This window comes from Botryllus schlosseri, chromosome 9 (genome assembly GCF_051294905.1).
Source record: "Botryllus schlosseri isolate E-star chromosome 9, Bs_hap1, whole genome shotgun sequence".
Taxonomy (NCBI): Eukaryota; Metazoa; Chordata; class Ascidiacea; order Stolidobranchia; family Styelidae; genus Botryllus; species Botryllus schlosseri.
In genome coordinates, this window is record NC_137244.1 from 8,357,151 (window position 1) to 8,378,606 (window position 21,456).

General features: G+C 40.0%; 1 protein-coding gene and 1 long non-coding RNA gene across 2 annotated transcripts in view; both read right to left on the minus strand.

The window, feature by feature from the left end:
* LOC145447147 (uncharacterized) overlaps positions 1-13,252 on the minus strand; it is a 286,300-nt gene extending 273,048 nt beyond the window's left edge. Inside the window, exons 1-2 of the long non-coding RNA XR_013917470.1 lie at positions 12,356-13,252; positions 11,678-11,875 (exon numbers count right to left, since the gene is read on the minus strand). This is a non-coding gene — a long non-coding RNA (uncharacterized LOC145447147). The remainder of the gene's footprint in view (positions 1-11,677; positions 11,876-12,355) is intronic.
* LOC145447125 (uncharacterized) overlaps positions 1-21,456 on the minus strand; it is a 469,805-nt gene that overhangs the window by 260,291 nt on the left and 188,058 nt on the right. The window lies entirely within an intron of this gene.

Here is a 21,456-nt window from a genome sequence, read left to right on the forward strand (position 1 = left end):
GAAAATCCTTACTGGAGTGAATGAAGATCATGCGCAGTAATGAATTCTAATTAGCATGCATAATTGCATACTCAATAACACTGTCCAATTTCGCGGCCCGATTAAAAAACTAACACGAAAGAACGAGTATTTGCTCATCCGATTCATAGCAACGATGAGATGGAATTTCTCGGCTCGTGCTCGTCATATCGACATGTGCAACGAAGTCAAGTTTTTATCCTCTCTCCCATTCCGCGTAATACATAGTGATCATTATTTTCGAACCGTACAATTGGCCAACAAGGTAGTGCTGATGATGAAATTGCGGGTATGCCGTCTACCCACAATATTCACAGGCATATTTCACATACCGCGAGGTTCGGCACTCATGTATGAAATTGAACATTGAACATATGAATGCTCTGCTGTTAAATCCCCAGAAACATGGTTAGTCGGAAAAGTTAGCGCCAAAGAGGAAAAGATTCTTAATTTCGCGAAGGCCTGCTGTTGAATTATGTGAAATCAGCAGATACGGTTGTTGCATATATAATAGAATCTTATGAAATACGTCGGAGCCGGAGCTACCCCCAAATAACTGGCTCCAGCTCCGACTCCGACTGAATTTTATGTAGAGCTCCGGCTCCGGCTCCAGCTACGGTAAAAATGCACGGCTCCGGGGCTCCGGCTCCGGCTCCATAGCCCTGACCACAATAAAACAATTTAGCATGCCACCGTTAATCATATGTTTGCATATGTTTAATGGTTGTATGATAGTCATTGATCCGACAATGTGGCATATAATTTTCGAAGTAAATTGGTAATACTGCTGGAGTCGGAGTCGGGAGTCAGAGTCGGTACGTTTAAAGACCCAGGAGTTGGGGTCGGTACGTTCAAAGACTCAGGAGTCGGAGTCGGAGTCGGTATATTGAAAATGTGTGGAGTCGGAGTCGGAGCCGGAGTCGGGGGTAAAATTTGCCGACTCCACAGCCCTGGTTACAACTGATAACGACGTTACAAAAACCTTTCTTATAGGAGGAGATTCTTCTGATGTACGGCTCAGCTAATAAACGAAATTATCTGCAGAATAACCGATCAAATTAATCGAGCTTTCGCTGCAAATAGCCGTTCCTCTGGAAAAAGTTTTATTATATAAAACAGCTATGTATGACTATCGACACCTAAATCGTATATAGATGCACGACCATTAGAATATCGCAGAAATAATAAGGGTGCTGAAGAGCTTAATAAAACATTTGTAGCAATTCGGAAGCAAATAATCGGCTTTTAAAAATCCAAAATTAGGTGTTTCCACAAGAACACTCAAATAAAAGAGCGGGTAGCGACAAATACAATCCCAGGAATGTGCAACTGAAAAGTAATGAACTACATGAATAAACGATTTCTAGCACTCTAAAAGTCAATGAATGGTTTTTAAAAAGCTTTTAAGATTCATAATTTGGTATTGCCCTACCACCACTTAGACATAACGGTACTCATTGGCAAAAAGGACGTACTTGAACCACGTAGAACTTGATGTAACAGCTCACATTGAACCAAACAGAGAAACGGAGTGGCTGATGCCCCAGAATTTGACTGAGACAGGTGATATTTGTGTTTGATATCGCATTTGATTTTCTAAGAAAGAGTCTTGTATTATATTATATATATATATGTGGTCGATCAATTAGGGATGCTATTTTGCAGCAACCTATGTAATCAGCGATAATTAAAGACCATTGAGTTCGATATAGTTATTTGAGCTCCCATTTCTGTATAGGTCTTGGCATGCTTAATAAATATTGTGTAACGTGACGACACATTTTTGCACCGCCTTTCCTACTCTCTGCAGTAGTGGGCATACACGAGTGTCTGTTATATTCATGGTGTTTGTCAACTACAAGCGTCATTTACATCAGATCGATTTTCTTTATTTTTATTCCGGAGCAGCTGACTCTAGCACGGCCCACTAATGCTTTTATAACTGAAAACGAGGACTTGGAAATAAGATAAATGCTTTCACTGGAGGCCTCGTGATAGATTCGGCACGACCTTTGCCCGCATACGAGAAATTTGGTTCAGAGACCGTTGCGGGCACAACAGAATTGTCTCGCGAACTTCAGTTTTAGCACATCTGCATTAGTTTATGAAATAAGGGGGAATTTGTATGTTAAGGAGAGATTTCACATAGAAATTGAACATACTTGAAGAAAACTGAAACAGCCAAAGGAACATACGTTCGGGAATAAATAGTTTACTACGTGACTGTACGGACATTAAGAATAAATCACTGGTCTGCACGGATGAGACGGTCAGGAGGACCCTTGATAATCTTTTAACAATTAGGTGGAAAATCTGGAGTCGACCTCTGCCGGACTCGAACTCGCAATCCCTTGGTGTCGCAGATTTGGATAATACCACTATGCTATCTCGCTGCTTTAGCACGAGTTATAGGATAGCAATACACAAATACAAACGTAATAAGGAAGGGGTGGCCAACCTTTTCGGCCAAAGGACCACATGAGATTTACGAACCATTGCGTGGCCACTTGAATGTTGAGGACGTTTTATTAGTCGACCGATAAGAGAGAACCGGATTAGGTAACGGCGAAAACAAGACTTATCTTACTACACATAAAAATCGCTAACTATTGAGTAATGAAAACTCATGGTTCATAAATAATCTAGCCGCGCTAAGTGTGAAAATTTCGCAAATATAATGAATGAATTTGGTCAATAATATTGTTGCTTGCATATATTCCGGGTTGCCTCTGTATACCACTACGTTCATTTGGCAAGGACAGGATTATTAGGCGCTTGAACATATCGATATCGAAGATTTCGGTGAACATGCGTCTATCATTTTGTGTCAAGGTTTCATCGTTAGATTCAACTCTGGAGAAGATACCAATACTAAAAGCAAGACATCGAGTAACAATAAATCGCGTGGAATTGTGAAAAATTTCAAGTCAACTAAATCTACCGCGAATTTTCTACTTAGTGGTCACTGGTCATATACGAAGATCTACGAAAATGCGGCTGGCCCCTGGCTATACGCTAATGCGTCGGAACTGATATTTTAGCCATCAACATACCAAATTTCACTGTCAGGCGAATCAATTCTTTTGTTGGCCCTGCAAGTTCACAACAAATTACCTGCTAGGTAAATATTTTTTTGATATTATAACTGATTTAGAAAGTCACCTCGCGGGTCACTCGAAACCTTCTCGCGCGTCACGGGTTGGCCGCCCCTGTAATGAGGTGTACGATAGTCACGCTGCCGGCAGGGTATGGTTTGGTATCCTCTGGCACGATAAATGTCTATCTTCCGTACTTAATGAAGTCTTTCCGTGAGATATGTTAAACTGTCCATGTATTGCCAATATTCTTCCATGTGTTACATTTACAAGCTAATACATATACAGGCTATTTAACATCTTTGGCAGAACACTGGTCTATCTGGTAGGGATGGTCTGAACCTCTGAAAGGTTCCGGTTCGTGTGAACGCGAACCTTTTTGAAAGGTTCTGTGTGAACGCGAACGTGAACCTCATGACATCACGTGACGTCATATTGCTAATCCCAACCCTTATTTCAATGAAGTGATAGCCTATATTTAAATCAATGTGCACGATACCTAGCGACGACTCTGGCCACATAATGCCACAATGCTGAATTAAATATTGACGTTCTAAACGTCACCAAATGTATAAACTGAGACAATCAAATGTTATAATAATCCCATAAAATCAATATCCTCCGTCTCTTTGCCAACGATTTCGACGAGGACTTACAAAGGAATATAAGCTTATGCCTTAACTGTCTAGGCCAGATATTGATATTGAGCAGCGTGTAAACGGGTTTCCATACTCGCTACCGATATTACCCAATACCAAAAGTTATACAGCAGTAGCCAAACCCAAATCGCATGGACTTTTCTATGATAGAATAAACATATACACTCAAGATTGACCCCGTACACCTGCTAGATTTATTACATCAGACAACGATGCCAATTAGATTGATTGGTTGAATAAGTGTCATTCGCTGACTACATGTAGTGTATTTGGCTCTTGATGTTGTGTCATTGCGGGTTAAGCTCACAGCAAAGAGTTACTACATATCCACAAACAGAAAGCTGGATATTTCTAGCAAATTTTTGCAACAAATGAAGTAAAATTTTTAAAATTGCAAAGGTGCACATGCTCGTTTAATGTTGACTTTTTTATGCTGCAAGCGCCATGCGTAGAGTGGCCCGCTGTTGAAATGTAATAAATTTCAACAAAAAATGTAAAATAATGAAGTGAAAATTGTAATTTATGAAAAAGGTTCACAGTGCAGAACCTACCAAGGTTCGTTTGTGAACGTGAACCTCTAAATTTCTGAGGTGCACACACAGAACGCGAACGTGAACCTCACTCTCACACCATCCCTACTATCTGGTATTAACCACATTAAACACATTGTGTCAGACTTCGTGATCGGTAGGTCGTGGATTCGATCCCTGCCGGGGCCGACCAAATACCCGATTAGTAACATTGCCATAACTTCCCCACTTTACTTTCGGCAATACCGGGATAGCATGGAGGAGTGGTACAAAGACTTAAAATGCCTTACAAGGCTTTATCAGTCTATCAGATAGACTGATAAAGCCTTGTAAGGCATTTTAAGTCTTTGTACCACTCCTCCATGCTATCCCGGTATTGCCGAAAGTAAAGTGGGGAAGTTATGGCAATGTTACTAATCGGGTATTTGGTCGGCCCCGGCAGGGATCGAATCCACGACCTACCGATCACGAAGTCTGACACAATGTGGTTCCCAACCTGGGGGTAAATTACCCCCCGGGGGTAATTTGGCATTTTTGGGGGGGTAAAAAGGGGTCGGATTTTAAGTAAAAAAATAATTGTTGTATTCATTGTTTTCTTCGTACTTTTGTGAAAAAAAATATAAAAATTCAAAGGTGACTTTCGTCAGTGGGTGTGCACAGCTTTTCCAAACTTCATAATGGCGCCGTCCTATCATAGCAATTTACAGCGAAGCCAAAGAGGAAGTCAAAGCACGATGCGATCATAGCAATTTACAGCGTAGCTGGCATGGAGAGTTCCATCTGAATACGATCGATGTTGTGGTTTACAGCGACACCTATCGCTAGCGTAATACTTTTTAGCCGTCATTCAGATTTCAGAACAGAGATGTAAACATTAGCCGTACTAACGCTGTCTTCCGATACTTGTGGAGATCATTTCAATAGTTGCTAAATTAGGATATATAAAAGCAATGTTTTCTTCTGTGTGATGACTGCATCTATTCTGCTGAAGCAGATTCCGAGTGTACATTATTCCAACGAGTGGAACCTGCCTGATTTTTTACATTCTGTATATTTATATCCAGTTATTGCAAATACTCCAGAAAGAACATATTTACAGTGGCCATAATGTGACAACTTGATTGAACAGTGAGCAGTCCGAGCACTTATGTATGAACTACAGACTGACAATATGTGAACCAAGAATGAGTGCAAATTTTGCTGACCTAACTATAAAAGTTGAAATTCCAACTGCAACTCCATACGCTGACAGATCAGTGACATCATTTTTCCAAAAATAGTCAAGTAACTTCTTCTACGATGATATGCGGAGGCTTCTGTGTTATACCGTGTATTTATCGACGGTTGTGTAAATGCGCATTGCGCAACGACGTGAACTACCGTACTGGTATTGGGATACGCGTTACAGCACGGCTCATCTCCGCTCAGTGGCGTCACAATCATACGAAAAGTTAATCGGCGATTGTCGGCCGGCGACCCCATTGTGTGAAACAATGACGATTTAAGACTTTGAAGTCAATTTTCAGAGGGTTTCAGTTCCCGGGCCGGATTTCCACTTATGTTTTTGGAATCAGTGCGAAATTTGCTTTCGATTGATACCAGTTTCATTTACTTTTGTGCTCTGGTCCCAGCTGGAAGATTACCCAGAAACACACTAAAGCAGGTTGAAGCAGCAGCATCTGTACGCCACCACTGGAGGCAGTGCAAAACGCAACATTGCTTACGGAGTTTCCATGCCAGCTACGCTGTAAATTGCTATGGTCCTATACTTCTTGAAGTTGTTTTTTTTCCTCCGTGACTGCTCTCATAGCTCATAGGTCAGTTTATAATTGAGTTTGTTAGAGATTTTATTCTTTGTGTGATAAAAGTTCCTTATTACCACATTACTTCACCTTAGCATTTGATGCACTCTAATCATCCGCTTTTTACGCTCCTCAGAAGAACTGTCATTATGCCGGGCAAGAAGCGACATTATGCAGAGGCGTTTTTGAATCACGGCTTTGTAAACACACCACAACTGAATGGTGACGATCGACCACAGTGTGTCATTTGTCTCAAAGTTTTGACCAACGAAAGCCTAAAGCCGTCAAAACTGAACGAGCACCTCATGAAGCGTCATCCGCTACTGGCCGGAAAGAGTCGAGGATACTTTGAGGGCAAATCGAAGCAACTTCGAGGCATTCAATTTGGATCAGGTGGCATGGCTTCGGAGAAGCTAACGGCCGCTGTTGAAGTTTCGTACGAGGTGGCATACCGAATTGCAAAAAGTTCCAAGAACCACACAATCGCAGAAGACCTTATTATGCCTTGTACCAAGTTGATCGTTTCCAAAATGTGTGGGGAAGATCAGGCCAAGAAGCTGGAAGGAGTATCAGTCTCGAACACCACAATTCGAAGAAGGGTTGATGATCTTGCAGCTGACATCCTTGCCCAAGTCGTTGCCGAAGTGAAGGCAAGTCCTCACAAAATGTTTTCTCTCCAGTTCGATGAATCCACGGATGTAAGCAGCTGCGCAGTTTTACTCGGATACGTTCGATACATTCACGAGTACTCTGTCAAGGAGGAATTTTTGCTTGCCAAGAACTTGAAGACAACAACGAAAGGAGAAGATATCTTCAACCTTGTGAACGATTTCTTGGGCATGCACGGTTTGGAGTGGAACAATGTGCAGCAAATCTCTGTTGACGGCTGTCCCGCTATGATGGGTGGAAACCGCGGTTTCAGGGGCTTTGTGCAGCGGGAAAACTCGGACATTCATGTGGATCATTGCGCACTGCACCGCTACTCGCTTGCGTCCAAATCTCTGCCGGAGAGCTTGAAAATAGTGTTCGACCAAGCAGTGAAGGTTGTAAACTTCATAAAAGCGAAGGAGTTGAACAGTCGTCTTTTCAAGGAACTGTGCAAGGAGATGGGGCAAAAATATGAGGCATTACTGTACCACACAGAGGTGCGATGGCTATCTCGTGGCAAAGTGATCACCCGTTTGTTTGAACTTCGTGAGGCTGTTGAGATTTTCTTGATAGAAAAGAAGTCGGGCTTGGCCGAATACTTTTCAGACCCCCATTGGATTGCCCAGCTTGGCTACCTGGCCGATATTTTTGTTGAGTTGAACAAAGGGAATCTGTCAATTCAAGGCAAGTGTGTGACTGTGATCCACTCGAAAGAAGCTGTAGCAGCATTTATCGCGAAGATGAAGTTGTGGATTAAGCGGGTCAACAGAGGTGTACTGGCACAGTTTCCAACGCTCGACATTTATCTCGAAGGCCTGGAGACAGAGAATGAACCCGACTTCACAGAGGCGTTGAAAGGGAACATAGCTGACCACTTGGGACAGCTAGTCGAGAAAATGGAAGAATATTTTCCGGATTTGGACACCACTAACATGGGATGGCTAACTGAACCGTTCAGGTGTCTTGACAGCCAAGTGGACGACGATGACTTTCCCGCCAAGGAGGAATTCATCGCCCTCAGAATGAGTGAGGCCTTGAAAATTGATTTCAAAGAAAAGAATTTGGATGCATTCTGGATAGAAAGACTTCAGGATGCACCAACATTGGCCACACGGGCATTGAATGTTCTCATCTCCTTTTCGACATCATATCGTTGCGAACAAGGATTTTCGACCATTGTAGGGTTGAAAACCAAAAAGCGGAATCGCCTGGATGTCGAAAACGACGCAAGAATTGCCCTCAGTACAACCAAACCCAGAATTGCAAAGCTAGTGGTAGATATGCAAGCTCAACCTTCGCACTGATTGAATATTATCTTTGTCATTCCACGACAGTTGTCTTGGTGTTTGCTATCCCTTGCTTGCATTTGTTCCTTGGCAACGAACGTCTGCAGCCTTTTTCCACTGATAAACCAATTTATTTCTCTTTCAAACTTGATGTCGCTTTTTCTCAGGTCGGTCTCTCCCTCAGGTAAAACTCCCATCCTGGACTGGACGATCGTTTTTGAGTGTTTAGTGATGAAACGTGGTTTTGATGGAAGAGGGGGGTAAAAACCTGTCTGGAAAGTCTGGTTTTGGGTAACGGGGAGAAAAAGGTTGGGAACCACTGGTCTATCTGATCATTCCTTGTCCAGCGATATATGCACATCATGCACTGATAACATGGTATGCATATGCACGGATCGTGTGTTTTGTATATGCTGCAAAACATCAACGACAAAAAAATATACTTCGGCCTATTCCTGTTCGGAAAATGAATGATTGGCCGCAACACCAGAGGCGAAAACGCCATAATGCGAACGATTGTATGCAAGTTATATAATGCTTAAATGATATAATGCAGGTATCTGTGAACGCATATCGATATAACTCTGACTCAAAAGGCCGCCGGCTGCACAACGTCATTAGGATTATTGAATAGTATAGTAGGTCATACTATAGTGATCTTTACAAATACAATATGCCCTCGCCCAAGTCCTAAGTTTAATTGATATAAGTAAATAATTTATTAAATATAAAATATGTTTGAGTTCAAATATTATAGATAATGAGTACGAACGAACATCAACGACAACAACTGCTGAGGTGTTGTGACGTAATCGTAGAAAATATGTATTTCAAGTCAATACTAATGTATAGTCAATTACCTCAGATTCCGCGAAATCTGTCTTACTGCGCACTACTACATTCTGATGCAAGTGAAAGTGTTATACGTTCGGAAACTTAAAAGTTTCACATATATGGCCAATATAACTTGCCCTTTAGTTGAAAATGAAACTCGCCAAACTGGTAATACAGTAAGTTAAATTTAATGTGGCGTTCTAATTATGAAACAAGTAGGCTACATGATGACTTTTTAAGCGTCGCCAGATGTATCAACTGCAGCAATCAATTGGTATAATAATCCCATAAAATCAATATCTGCTATCGCTATATCAATAATTTGAACGAGGACTTGCAATGAAATATAAGATTACGACTTAACGGTCCATGCAGATCAGACTGGACAGTGGACAATATATTGCTACGATGATCTGAGCAGAGTGTAAAACTGGTTTCCGTATTTTCTACCGATATTACCCCATAAACAAGTTGCACAGTAGCCAACACCCCAATCGCACGGATTTGGTTTGTATTATACAAGACACATCAAATCAAGATGGTTTCCGATGGTTTCCTGCTTCATATTTTACATTAGAAAACGATGTATTTTCTATATCAATGTCATTGATTGGTTGACTAAGCATCATTCATTGACACACAGGGGTGGGCAGCCTGTGACCGTAGAAGGACATTAGTGCGGGCGAGTTCACCGGAAAGGGACAGGGACATAGTTTAAAATTGGTATTTTGTGTCTAGTTACTTCGTTGCGACTATATATGACCTGGAAATGCGGCATAAGGCAACATGAGTAATCTAAATGCGACCTTCAATAGCAAAAAAGTTGGCCAACCCTGACATCTACATGTAGTGTAGTTCGTTCTTGATGTTGTGTGGTTGCGGGTCAAGCTCACAGCAGATGGTCACTAAATATTCACGAATGAAATGCTGAATATTTTGAGCAAACTTTTGATGTTATAATTACGTGGAAATTTTAATATATGAAAAGGGTTCACAGTGCAGAACCTACCAAGGTAGGCCTACATTTATGAACGTGAATTGGCGTATTTACCTCAACTGCTCTACATTGCCGTATTTACAGTTTATAGTAATTTAATCCAGCATGAATGCAACAACTAGGCCTACCCATTTTACGAATGAAACAACTGCAATTACTATCGGGGATATCTTTCGACGAGGTATGTCAGATAAGGAAATGCTGTTGATCGGGATAGCTTTCGGCATCGTGTGGAATTTTGGATTTGCTGCAAATGTGATTACTCTCGCGGAATTATGCAGAATAAAACAAACACCACTCAATGTCATTACCATTGGCTTATGCTGCTCTGATATTATCTCAGCACTCGTATCGCCGTTCATCGTCAAGCATGTATTCAGTTGGGCAGTCAATGAGGATTATCCTTGGAACAGACTTCTTAGCAAGACGTTAGTTCCAGTACAAAGTATAACATCAGCTGTCACAATTCATTGGTTCTCTCCTTATCGGTTTGGAGATTGTATGCAGTCCAGAATCCCACTAAAGCGATCACTTTTATGGATTTAAGAAGAGCGAAAATATTGGTGATCAGCGTGTGGCTAACTGTGACAATTGTCATCCTATCTCCGTCAGCATATTATTACGACATCGTTCCAACAACTAGAGGAAACAATCAGATATGCTTCATAAAAAGTTCAGCCATGACGATTGCTTATGTATCTCATTTCATTGACATCGTTCTCATGACTCTTTTGCCTGTATCGTTAATCGTCATACTGTGCATTGCCATCGCATCGTCGTTAGTTCGAACGAAGATGAAAAGACAGGAAGTCACCGGCAACCAGGATTTTCGGGAATAGGGGAAAAATGCTATGGTCCAACTTAGTTGTATTATATCGGTTTTCCTAATTGGCTACATCCCAAAGGTTGCTTTCGGCATTTGGGATGTTTCCAAACGGCAGGATATTCGTTATGAAGTGACAGGCTTCCTTGCGTCGCGTTGGATTGTGAATTTCACGGAATCAATCAACCCCATAATCTACCACATCGGTTCCCAAGATCTCAGGAAATCATCGAAGAAGACTCTCAAATTATTGGGCTGCGACTGTGTGCCGCTTGGACAGCGAAGAGAGACAATGTCAAAGGAACGATCGCTGCCGATTATTGAAAATCAAGACATCTCCGAAAAGGAATACCAAGAACAATCCGTGTGATGGAATTGACACTGATATATTGAAATTAGGTTAAGATAAGTTTTTGAATTTAATCAATTATAACATTTGGCAGCAAAATAAAATAAAAATTTGGCACAACGTTTCTGAGGCTTTCATGGTTTCTGATAACGAATATGTCAGTAGTTTTGCCTGATAGACTCAAATTAAGAAGATACGTATAGGCCTACCCCTAAAAAATACCAAATTACTGGATTTACCCTATAACTATTTCCCTTGGTAGGAAGCAGATCCTACACTGTAAAAAATAAAAACCTCGATTTACCGCGAAATGCTTGGAAGCACGGTAGCCAGACATTTCGTGGTAATATAACATTACCGTTAGTCAACGTAAATTTAACTTACATTCGTCTGGTAATCTGACTTTACACACCAGACTGTAATGTTACAGTCCCCCGCGGTATATCCAATCTACATGTTCTCCTGTACATTTACGACCGAGACTGTAATTTTACCGCCTACCTATCTACATGCTGTCCGTGTAAATCAGGACTACATACCAGCTTGTAAATTCGCGTACATCCATACCTATCGCAAAGCAATGCGATGCTAAAATATCGGAAAACTTTCTTCACACTCCCAAAACGACATTGGTACAAACTGTATATTCATTCATGATTCACGATGAAATGGTTATCGATGGAAAAGTATCGCTGCTGGAGGTCTAATTCTTCTTTAGGAGACGTGCAGTAACACGAGTGGTCTCAAGAAAAGGTGAATTAATTCCACCACCGGCCAAACTTCCAGTTGTTTCTTTTTCTCGTCCTCATTCCTTCTGTGTAACATGCAATTCCACTGAAAATAATTAATGCATAAGTCGCTATATTAAGCAAAGTTGCTAACCTAGACATGACATTAAAAAGACAAAGACAAATGGGCTAACAAAAATATAACATGTTTCGAAGTACCGGTACTGGTACATTGTGTGATGACGGCTCCGCATTTTACATGATATAGCAGAGATTCAAGACATACTTTATCCAATGTATTGAAGCAAAAGGTTCCTCATTTGAGGTGGCGTGTGTACCAAACAAATCCAGCAGTGAATGAAAACATCGTTATGGTATGGCCCGAAAATGACAGTAAGAAACCAACAGTTTAAACTCCTCCGCGGCGGAGTATGTGGTGGCACAGGTCACTATATAAGTCGACTAATATCCCAAAATAGAACAGAAAATGCGGCGAATGAAATATTTCAATCATGAAATCAAAGTCATCCCGGTGGTGTGCACAGTCGTAGATATTCACGGTAACAAATGCTATGTAGTACTGTACCTTTTACGATGCGTACCCCATTCAGCATTCCTAGCAATCTTCAACGATCGTGTCCACTTTCTTCGAGCACAACAAGCTTCGCTCCACCCTTTGCTCAAATCTCAATAACGGCCACTGGCCAGACGACACTCGGGCGATTTCGAAATAAGTGATATATTCATCCGCTCACATATGCCACCAATAATATTTACTGGCCACGTTATAATGTTTGATCTAGGTCGTGTTTTCCATACAGAAACATTTATTATTACATATAGTCCCTTTCTTTTTCATCTAATCTCGTATAAATTGATATTTATTCCAAGTGTTGTTCACTACTTACTGTACTTACTTAACCAGACGCTGCTTGTGATGTCACAGTTGTGCGTTGGTTGTTTACAACGAATCTCAGAAAGCCAGTAACGCGTAACGGTAACCTAATGTAACCCATTACTGGTCGCCTTGTCCGCCATTAACAAATGATCAACTGAGCATGCGGTGCTGATATTTCTAGTTTCCCAAATAATATTATACATCCTAAACTGATTTTCTTACTTATCAGTTCTATCCGTGACAACGAATGTAACCAGCGAGACCGGCCGTATAGCCATAGCCTTATAATATAATATAATGGCCATGGTGTAAAACCACATTAGCTACGATTGCCAGTTGTTTCTTGTACCCTACTATATACTATACCGAAATTGGTACTAGGGCCACCAATTTCCTTATGACAGACCCCAGTTTCGCGAACGAGGTTGAATCAGGTCAAATCACCACGAGAATGATATATTAGTAACATTCAGTTCCCCATATACATTGGCTGCAGCGATTTTGAAGCTAATCAATTTTGCCAATAGCCTGGTAAACTGCAGTAACGAGTAACTGTCAGTAATTTTGCGAAGAAATTCTAGTAACTTGACTTCACAGCTAAATTAAGGTAATATTACATATCAAAATGTAAAATTACAAGCTACGTTCAGCTATTGGCTGCGACCGGTAATTCGTTGTAAAATTTACAGAAATTTCCCAGTAAATCTACCAGATTTTTTACAGTGTAGATTTCTTTACTTTTATGCTGCGCATAAATAGATATTTGACTTTGAAGATCTTTGATTGTCTAAAAAACAGACTGTCGAGACTAAAAATTGTACTCTTGCTCAACGGAAATATATTTTTTCCTGTACCAATCGGTCGTTCTATACCAACATGAAAGAGGAAAGCTATCAAATTTGTCCTTGTCAGGGTTGAAACCAAGTCACATGGTTCCGAGTCACGAGTCAATCTGACTTTTTTGGTTTTGACTCGAGTCGAGTCGAATCATTTTCAATTCATCACCGAGTCGAGTCCGAGTCCAAGTCACTGTTTTAAGGGTCAAGTCCGAGTCATAGTGTTATGACTCGAGTCAAGTCCAAGTCACAGTATTGAAGTCATGTTCAACTTATGTTTTCAATCCTGCTTTGGTGATATCGAATTCCTTGCATGCCAAACATGCTTATTTTGTCCCTATCATAGTCTTGGCACATGTTTATTTAGGCAGATAACGGACAGTTCCTGGCCTCATTTACCGATGCTACAGATAGACGAGACAGGCCGCCAATACGACAACTTTAATAATCTTAGAACTTTAAATCAAATATCTGTCTTGTCAGTCTGATATATCACAAATACAAGCATTCAGTTTTTATTACGAGCACATCGACGACCACTTACAAATAGCTTATAGAGAATTAACGAATTCACGTTTACATACTATCTGATAGAGAACCTATACGAATTCACGTCTAGATACAAGCTGGTAAAGAATCAACAGATAAACGTTTATGTAGAGGTACACTTTTGCTTTCACATTATATCAGGTGGTTGACCAGAAAAAGGTCAACTTTCCTGCTGAGCTCCCGAAATAGTCGCCGGAGCGTTACTTTAGTGCTGATTTACTGTTATCTTAGTCGAATTTGCCCTACATTTACCAAAAATTCTCAGGAATGAGGACAGAATCTCAAAAAGGAGGCTACTTCTTAAAATTGTTAGATTATCTAAAAGAACTCAAATTTGGCTCAATTCCAACCAGTAGAAAGCAATGCTAAGAGAAAATATTTTGGAATAATTACAAATAGAGACTTTCGAATTTTACCGGCTACCTCATGATATTGTTCGATTGTGTAAAAATATGATTCATAGCAAATTTGGCCCAATTCCAACTAGAAGAAGCGAAGTTGTTAGAGTGGAATATTTTGGATATGAAAAAATAGTCGACTTACTATACTAGTATGTAATTATATTATATGAAATCATTTCTCACTAAAAATACTCCATGTATTTTCAAATCCAAAATTTTCTCCTCTCATATCATTGATTCCACTTTTTAAAATTAAGCCAGATTCAGTGTTCTTTTTATGCAACGTAACAATTTTATCAAGTAGCCACCCAGTAGAATAAAAAAGAAGTTATTTTTGATCGGCCTTATTGTACAAACATCACTCAACATTAGCCATTCATTATTACTCACGTGCACAATGCACATACCTAACAAAACGTCAAATGGACGGAGGGTATTGTGTGTTTTCACAGACAGCAGATCAAATCAATGAGTTACACTTGAAAAATACTAAAGTGGAAAAGAGATTCTCATATATGTTGAGGCGGCATGGCCTTAGAACAGGGGTGGGCAAAATTTTGAGCTCCCGGGCCGCATTCAACATCTGAATCCATTCGCAGGCCGCACTATATAAAATTGGGATTATAAACCAAAACGCAATAGTGGTATTTGATTACAATGCTGACAGCATCATAACCATATAGCTTTAAACACGCTTCTACTATATGTGTAGATAAAATATAGATACCGAAACTCTACGTATACAGAGAACGAATCTAAAGAACATCACTGAAATAATTAAAACTGGAGTGGCCAATCTGAAATCCCTCTCGTGATCCGAATTATGTCAATCTCGTTTAGGATTTCTGTGATATTTAGCAGTTGAAACCTTTCAAACTGCGTGTGCCTTGAGATCGGGCTGTCGCGCCAGAAATTAAACATAAAAATATTAAAGGAAGTATGTACCTTTAGAACAGTGGTTCTCATACTTTTAAGACACGCCCCACCCTTATGACAGTGACAGATTTCATGCCACCCTTATCTTCATATCGCGAAACGCAACCAGGATGCAAACAAACCTAACGGATAGTTCGATGACATGATAGGTTACGACTGTGGATGAGTGAATTTGAAATATTAAATTCAGACCCCATTTTGAGAACCACTGTCTTAGAATTATCATGGTGAAATATACTACGAAAAAGTTTAATCAAGTTCCGGAATTAATTCGATTTTAGTACAGATTTGATCAATATTAAAAAAAAGTTTCTGTAGACTCTCGCGGGTCGCACAGAACGGTGCTGCGGGCCGTAGTTTGCCCACCCCTGCCTTATAGAATAATCCACATCCACTGAATACACGTTCCACTGGTGCATTAGATGCAGGAATTGAAAAGCAATTTTGAACCACACTGAAGACCATTAGATACTCATCCATTCTAGTGGCCCAAAAATGCAAAGAATCATCGCCTTCAAATCTACACATGAGCTTATCAGTCTCTTCCAAGTAGGCTACTTGACCATCTGAGTCATATCATTGGCTCTAATTGGACTTTGCTTCGATTGTTTGCTTGTATAATTGAAAAGTCTTGAGTACTTTGATGGTGGAGGATATATTACCTATTCATCACTGGATGATTTTGTACAATGCATTGCTCTTTGCTACTATGTACCATTGTCTTTTGTTTTTAAGTCGGCATATCTGATATCAGACGAGTGCAACGAAAGCGATGACGACAAAATTCGTCACATGCGTTGATCTAACCATTGTGATTCGCAAATTTCTTCACCTTCAAGTCATATAAAATAAGCCGAGTCAATGCGTAATGACTCGAGTACATGTCGAGTCAATCCAAATATTGACTCGAGTCGAGTCGAGTCATTTTCCCATTTCAAGAAAATGACTCGAGTCAAGTCGAGTCACAAAAAAATCGTGACTCGAGTCTGACTCGAGTCGAGTCATGACTCGAGTCGAGTCATGACTCGAGTCATTACAACCCTGGTCCTTGTAAAGCTTAACCACAATACTCCTATCCGTCTCATCTCGTTTGACTTTTAAATGGATAGTTTTCTGCTGATCCATCAAAGTGAATATACCTAGTATCCGTATCAACCGAGAAGCTTAAAGCTGGTATAATTGATGGACCTCAGATTCGAACACGTAAAAATAATTCTAATTTCATATTAAGGAGGAAGCTCACTACATGGAATTCCTTCAAGGGTGTAGTAAAACAAACTTATGGAAGATCACGCTGCACCCAACTACAAGCAGGTGATCTGAAAATGGGTATCTGCATTTGGAAAACGTGGAAAAATATGAGCATTAAAGTTCATTTCCTGTTCAGTCATCTTTATAGATCTCCTGATCATGTTGGTGATTATAGTGAAGAGCAAGGAGAAAGGTTCCACCACGACATTAAAACAGTGACGTGCGGTCAGGAGAGGCAAGTGAGGCAGTGCCCCACCTGTCGTTAGCATGGTTAAAGGAAAGTTGTGAAATTATGACACTGGTTAACAGAATAAAATAACAATTTTAGAAAGAACATCTGATAGCCGTTTCTGGGGTTTTTGATGTTGCTCATTACGAATATCACAGTAGTTTTGTCAGATTGGCTCTTTGTCGGAAGATATTTATACCCCTAAAACGCTCAAAATAACTGTATTTACCCTTAAGTATTTCACTTGGTGGGAAGAAAATCGTATTTTTTTCTAATTTTATACTGCGCATAAATAACTAACTGACTCTATGAAGAACCCTCATGTCATTATCAGTAATTCTATCAATATTAACCTGACAAGATGCGAAATATTTGTTTGTCAAAAAAGCAGGTTGTCAAGCCTAAAAGTTGTACTTTTGCACAACGGAAATACATATTCTCCTGTATCAATTGGGCATTCTACAAAGATAAAAGAAAACTACAATACTCATATGCGTCTCCTTTCTTTTGACTGGTAAATGGATAATTTTCCGATGAGTCAACAAAGTGGGTATACACTGTAAAAAAATAAAAACCTCGATTTACCACGAAATGTTTGGAAGCACGGTAGCCAGACATTTCGTGGTAATCTAACATTACCGTTAGTCAATGTAAAGTTAACTTACACTCGTCCGGTAATCTCACTTTACACGCCAGACTGTAATGTTACAGTCACCTCCGGTATATCTAATCTACATGTTCTCTTGTACATTTGCGATCGAGACTGTCATTTTACCGCCTACCTACCTACATGCTGTTCCTGTAAATCAGGATTACATACCAGCTTGTAAATTCACGTACATCCATACCTATCGCAAAGCAACCCGATGCAAAAATATCGCAACATTTTCTTCACATCCACAAAACGACATTGGAATAAACTGTATATTCATTCATGATATCACGATGAAGTGGTTATCGATGGAAAAATATTGCTGCTGGAGGTCTAATTCTTCTTTGGGAGACATGCAGTAACACGAGTGGTCTCAAGAAAACGGGAATTAATTCCACCACCGGCCAAACTTCCAATTGTTTCTTTTTCTCGTTCTCATTCCTTCTGTGTAAGTAGTATCTTGCAGTTCCACTAAAAAGAATTCGTGCGTAAGTAGCTATATAAAGCAAAGTTCCTAACCTGGACAGTGGACATGACATTATAAAGACTAAGACAAATAGGCTAACAAAAATATAACATGTTTTGAAGTACCGGTACTGGCACATTGTGTGATGACGGCTCCGCCTTTTACATGACATAGCAGAGATTCATGACTTTATCTCTGTATTGAAGCAAAAGGTTCCTAATTTAAGGTGGCATGTGTGGCAAACAAATCCAGCAGTGGATGAAAACATATCTATGCTATGGCCCGAAAATGACATTACCAAGCCAACAGTTTCAACTCCTCCGCAGCGGAGTATGTGGTCACTATATAAGTCGACAAATATCCCAAAATAGAACAGAGAATGCGGCGAATGAAATATATCAATCATGAAATCTAAGTCATCGAGGGCTGGTGTGCAGAGTCAGATATTCACGGTAACAAATACTATGTAGTACTGTATTACCTTTAAGATGCGCATGACATTCATCATTCCTAGGAATCTTCAACGATCGTGTTCACTTTCTTCAAGCACAAGCTTCGCTCCACCCTTTGCTCAAATCTCACTAATGGCCACTGGCCAGACGACACTCGAACGATTTCGAAATAAATGGTATTCATCCGCTGACACATAACACCAATAATATTTACTGGCCACGTTATAATGTTTGATCTGGGTCGTTTTTTCCATACAGAAACATTTATCATTGCATATAGTCCCTTTTTTCATCTAATTTCGTATAAATTGATGTATATTCCATGTGTTGTTCACTACTTACTATACTTACCTAACCAGACGCTGCTTGTGATGTCACAGCTGTACGTTGGTTGTTTACTACGAATCTCAGAAAAAGCAGTCACCTAATGTAACCTAAAACCTATTACAGGTCGCCTTGTCCGCCATTAACAAATGGTTAGCTGAGCATGCGGTGCTGATATTTCTAGTTTCCCCGAGCAATATTATACATCCTGAACTAATTTTCTAACTTATCAGCCTTATCCGTGACAACGAATGTAACCAGCGAGACTGGCCGTACAGCCATTGCCTTATAATATAATATGGCTACGGTGTAGGGGAGATGTGGTACCGATGGATCACTGGGACCGAAAATACTTGAAAAATTATCCATGATAATTCCATGATTACACTCCGTGACTTTGTCTACAATTACATGCTGACATAATCTTTCCTCATATGCAAAAAAATCGACCTGCGTGAGTTATGGGGTCTGTGACGAATGATTTACGTTTTAGGGGGTGTAAAGTAAATTTGGATCGACATATGCATTTTCCTACATAACCTTTCAGACTAACAAACCCACCATAATTTTTGATGTGAAGTATAGGGCTTGTATCAGGGTATATAATGGCACATATTTTTTGAATCAATACCGTCCTCGAGTGGACTATTTTCAAGTCAATTACAATATTTATGGGGTGGGGGACCTATGGTACCGTAGCCAAATCAAGCAAAATTGATGGACCAACTAATCACTTAACAACAGAAACTCGCCTACATATATATAGGCTGTAAATCATAGCTACCTGTGGTGTTTTATCGCTATTACGAGGTATTTGAAAGTCAAAATGTCGATTTGCGGATAATATGTATGTGGCATTAATTTTGTAAGTTTAGGCGTAAATCAAAACATGATTTTATGCCAACATTTGAGTTGATATAATCTATTTTATTCTTGAAGGTCGCGACGAAACATTCATCATTGGCTTCCTGTAGCTTAGCATATAGTACACAACAAAACAAGTCAACAAATTTGAGTTTTTGAGCGTATGTCCCATAGGTCCCATGGTCGTGTGCCATTGGACCCACCGGGTGGGGACCGATGACACGTTCGAGCAGCAAACTTTAAACGTTTATAAATATTTTTTGAAAAGGCGGATATTCATGTAAATGTCCGCGATAGGTAGAGCTTGTATCGAAGTGTTGAGACAGCAAAAGATCTGCTATTCTCGGCTGAAGATTTGAGGGCCAGAGATCATTTTGCAATTTTTGATCCATCGGTACCACATCTCCCCTACCACATTAGCTACGATCGTCAGTTATTTCTTGTACCCTACTAAGCTTAAATTGATACTAGGGCCAACAATTTCAGTATGACAGACCCCAGTCTCGCAAACGAGGTTCAATCAGGTCAAATCACCTCTATAGAATGATATATCAGTAACATTCAGTTCTACGTATACATTGGCTGCAGCGATTTTGAAGCTAATCAATTTTGCCAATAGCCCGGTAAACTGCAGTAACGAGTAACGGTCAGTAATTTTGCGAAGAAATTCTGGTAACTTACTTTACAGCTATATTAAGGTAATATTACATATCAAAATGTAAAATGACAAGCTACGCACAGTAATTGGCTGCGACCGGTAATTTGTGGTAAAATTTACAGAGATTTCCCAGTAAATCTACCAGATTTTTTACAGTGTACCTATGAAACGATAAGCTTAAATCTGGTAGCCTATCTGGTATTTTCCAATACCGATGAAAGATTGCAATCTCACATTAGGAAGGAGTTCATTGCATGTAATTTCTCCTAAGATGTAGCAAATAAAATGGCCAGTTTGCGATAATGTAGGTGCTCGGAAAACCGGTTTCAGGGTCTACTTTCCGTTGAGATGACCTTTTTTCCGCGTCATATGCAGAGTAAGCCGTCTTCACGTGCATTGTTTGCATATCTTAATTGACGTCTGGACGTTCTAACATTTTTGCCACCTATCGTCCCAGTCGCCCCCTTTGGTATTTTTGCCCCCTTGTTTCACAAAATCGCCGTCTGGGGAACGATATCGCTCACGTTGAAAATCTCTGCTGGCATCTACCTACCACATTGTGGATATCACACAAACGTCGGCGTAGTTCTATGCTAATTTTGACGGTGTTCAATAGAGAGATAGGGGATAAGACTTCGAATGGTGTCATGAATGTTATGTTGATGATGTCATCTAACAGCTTATCAAGTTTGCCGGTCTTTCAATTCACCTCCAAATCGATGTTCATGGGACAAAGTAACATAAACAACCACGTCTGAACTTGTTCTATTCACTTTCTGAGTGTATCGATTGTTTCGTTATTATCGATCTCCAAATCGGAAAATAGCTCGGGAAACACCATAACAATCTCGACGAAGGAATATTTGAAGGATATTGAAGAACGGGAATATATACTTGCCAACACTCTGAATGCAAATGGTCGGTTTCGAACAATGCTGTGAAGCACATGAAATACCGATAATTATCGGTCGAAAGCTTTTAGCGAATAAATTAACAATATAAAGTTATTGTTTCGCGTTATTCGGAAGTACTGTACCCCAAATGGCTTGTTAAAAACTTGAATGCAGCAAATGATAATGAAGGTATAAAGAGGATTTTTCAAGCTCATAGCTGCCACTAATTTTAGGGTTGCCATACGACCGGATTTTCCCGGACATGTCCGGAATTTCAC